Here is a 3,922-nt window from a genome sequence, read left to right as displayed (position 1 = left end):
ATTATTGGTTCTTCATGCGTAGGTACTACTAGGTGCATACAAACCTAAACTGCCATTGATCACGATCACTTTTTGTTCGGAAAACTAAAGCCAAAAACATGATGAGTAAACAAAGTGATTATGTTAAAGAGAGAAAAAGAGAGTTTGGGTGGAAGGTGGGACCATCATTTAATTAAAATGTTTTTTAATATTTAAAAATATTCAGAAACATTAAAAATAAATAATAAAAATGTTTAGCGGCGTAACTTGTTGCCAGTATGCCTTCTCATTCGTTGTACGATGATAACTAAGATGTTATAATTAAGAGACAAAATTGCAAAAATGGTCCCTGTGGTATGCATTTTTTTGGGGTTTTAGTCCAAACCATGACTTTTTTGGATTGGTGGTCCTTTTGAGCTAGTTTCATTGCGTTTTTTGTCCCTCCAAATTGTGAAATGACTATACTACCCTTGGGGTATTTATTTTCCATTTTTCTTTCATTTCTTTTTAAATCTAATATTAATTAATTTATTTTAATAATTAAAAAGGTAAGAAAGGCCCTTTCTTTCTCTCTCTCTCTCTCTCTCTCTCTCTCTCTCTCTCTCTCTCTCTCTCTCTCTCTCTCTCTCTCTCTCTCTCTCTCGTAAACACACACATACACCCAACTTTGTCTTTCTCCCTCACCTGTTAAAATTATAACACGAGAATACTTAGTAACCCAACAACATTCATGTATAAAAGATAAGATAATAAACACCAAACACATCAAACATAAAATAACACGGTAAAATCGTTATATTATAATATCCCACTGAAATCAGTCAACACCCACATCAAAACAACACTAACAGAGCTATCTATTTCAACTTACGGAGATCACCACCATGAAGACGAAGAACAAGGTTCAAATTAGATTCCTCCTGGATGTTATTATCAGCTAAAGTTCACCCATCTTCTAATTGCTTCCCTGCAAAGATCAGCCTCTGTTTGATCAGGTGGAATCCCCTCCTTATCTTCAATTTTGGTTTTAACGTTATCAATGGTGTCGGAGCTCTCAACCTCCAAGGTGATTGTCTTCCCTGTAAAGGTCTAACGAAGATCTGCATACCTCCATGAAGACGGAGGACGAGATGAAGCGTGGAATCCTTCTAGAGGAGACAATATCAGGTGGGGAACTCACCGAATCTGTAACACGAACGACAGCAATAGGTGGAGCTATCGTAGGGCTTGTCGTCGGAGCTGTCAAGGCGGCGACGATCGACAAAGGTGAGCGGCATTCCAGATCTATGAGAAAGTGGCGGTGAGGAAATAATGGTGAGCTTTGATATATATATTCGATTTGAGAATCAGTAAGGATGATTGCACAAACCTAGATTTCTGATCGTGGTGTTAGTGGTTGATTTTTGGTGGCTGGAAGGAGAGACGGTGGTGAGGAGTTGGGATTTGAAGAAGACGAGGGTCATGAAGAAGATGACGGTGGATTGTATCTTTAAGGTATTGAAACTGGAGAGAGAGAGAGAGAGAGAGAGAGAGAGAGAAAGAAAGAAAGAAAGAGAGAGTGTGTGTGTGGGGGGGGGGGGGGGGGGGTTTTCTTATTATTTTAATAATTAAAATAAATAAATTAATATTAGATTTAAAAAGAAATGAAAGAAAAATAAAAAATAAATATTTCAAGGGCATTACAGTCATTTCACTATTCAGAGGGACCAAAAACGCAACGAAACTAGCTCAAAAGAACCACCAATCCAACAAAAATCATGGTTTGGACTAAAACCCCAAAAAAATGCATACCACAGGGACCATTTTTGCAATTTTGTCTAATTAAGATGTTGTAATTATTGGTGCTAAATTGTAAAAATAAATAAATGACAAAACTGCAAAATTGGTCCCTGTGGTATTCAAAAAAATGTGGATAAGGTCCAAAAAGTTTTGAACTTGCATGGAAAGTCTAAAATCAAGATTTTTTTCGTGATTTTGGTCCCTCATACACTTGAAAGATCAATTTTACCATTTTTATTTCTTTTTTGTATTTTGTTTATTTATCTTAGTATTTAAAAAATTAAAAAATTTAAAAAATTAAAATTAAAAATAGAAAAATAAATCTCACTCCACCCTGACCCTCTCCACCGGTACCGTCTCTCTCTCTCTCTCTCTCTCTCTCTCTCATCGTGTAACTTATAGAGAACTTCGGACTCCCTCTATATCTTCAAAACTCATCTCCTCAAGAACACACAATCACAAAATTATATATACACATAAAGAAAATTAAACACACAATGAATAAAACCAATCGTTCCAAACAAATCGTCATTCCCATCTTTCATCTCTATGTTCCTCGGTCCCTCTTCTACAATCCCCTTTGCTTAAGGAAAGTGAAGGAATTAAATCCAAGTATTTCAGGAAATCGAAGTTTCTAAAGCATATGAAATTAAAACCGAGTCCCCTTTGTTTTGTTTCTTGGTTTGATTTCTGAAAAAGAAAAAAACCTTACCGGAGAAATCGAGAAGAATATATTAGAGAGGGAGATAAAGACAGTGGTGGTGAACATGATATTTAAAAATAGAAGATGCGATGGAGATGAACCAATGATGAACTGATGAAATCCGAATTTATAGATGTTGAAATCTCGATTTACTGGAAAAGCCCCACCTTCAAGAACTAAACTTCTGTTCTTCTTCAGAGAGAAAACACAAACACCCTACCTTTGAATCTAGGGCTTCACTGGTTCGTTGGATGTCGAAAATGCTTGGAGTCATGGATTGAATCGATCATTACAAAATATTGTCCAGATGAGAGATGAGGACAGATCGAAGAGGGTATGATCCAACTTTAGATTCCAAGGAGTTGTGGCATTCAAGGGGAAATCAGATGAGTCCAAACCATATTTCTTGAAAAAGGGATTGGTTTGGGATGGAAAGCTCGAGGATGAGCGAATGTCTCATTTTCAGACGATCGTGTTGGATTGCCAACCAGACATGGCGACATCGATGGGTGATGATGGTGTCATGACCATGGTTTTAAAGTATTGTGGTGGTGTCATTGGGTTGTGCGATGAGTATACGAAGGAGGAGGAAGATTTTGAGTCATGATGGATGCCATCAGAGAGAGAGAGAGAGAGGAGAGAGAGAGAGAGAGAGAGAGAGAGATGGGGTGGGCCAACATAATTCTTTTTTTTCATTAATATTTACAAATTAAAAAATATAAAAAAATACAAAAGGAAATTAAAAGGGCATAACAGTCAATTTAAGTGCTCCATGGATCAAAACTACAAAAATTTCTTAATTTTAAGATCAAAATCACGGAAAAATCTTGATTTTGGACCTCCTATGCAAGTCAGAAACTTTTTGGACTTTATCCATATTTTTTCGAATACCACAATGACCAATTTTGCAGTTTTGTCTAAATAAATAAAGAAATAAAGAAATGAAAAAGGACAATATAATCATTTTATGTCTACAAGGAACGAAACATGCATCTTTTTACGATATAATGGAAGATCCAAATTAATTTTTGAATTAGTTTTTAAAAATAGAGATCAAATGTGTATTTTAATACGTGAATGAGAGACGAATCTTATAATTTACTTATTTTATAATTATGAAAAGAACGAGTTTGTGTCAATAAAGAAAGACCGAGTGGAGAGGAAAGAATACACAAACGTCAGCGGAAAGACAATTCCAGTAGATATTTATTCAGAATAGCCCAAGCCAAAACGTTGGTCCAGTTAATACTAGCATGCCAACTAGAATAAAATTAGCAATACAAGCTAATAAATATTTTAGCCCGTGATGACCATGATCTTAGGCCGAAGCCCGAAAGGCCGAATCTTATAGCCCATTTATATTATGTTAGTTTACACTTTAGAGTCTCACAACAATGTAGCTATGGATTTAGATTTTGACATAGAAAATCTAGTGGCTCCTCAGCCTAGTATATCGTCTCT

At 35.8% G+C, this 3,922-nt stretch overlaps 1 long non-coding RNA gene across 1 annotated transcript; it reads right to left on the bottom strand.

The window, feature by feature from the left end:
• Positions 1 to 751: 751 nt before the first annotated feature.
• Positions 752 to 1,528, bottom strand: LOC145012130 (uncharacterized). The gene is made up of 2 exons (XR_013664393.1): positions 1,349 to 1,528; positions 752 to 1,263 (listed from the first exon to the last, which is right to left on the bottom strand). It is a non-coding gene; the product is annotated as an uncharacterized LOC145012130 (long non-coding RNA).
• Between the last annotated feature and the right edge of the window lie 2,394 nt (positions 1,529 to 3,922).

Source organism: Lactuca saligna, chromosome 8 (assembly GCF_052625555.1).
Source record: "Lactuca saligna cultivar CGN05327 chromosome 8, ASM5262555v1, whole genome shotgun sequence".
Lineage (NCBI taxonomy): Eukaryota > Viridiplantae > Streptophyta > Magnoliopsida > Asterales > Asteraceae > Lactuca > Lactuca saligna.
Note: the sequence above shows the minus strand (reverse complement) of the source record. Positions and strands in the feature narration are given on the sequence as shown.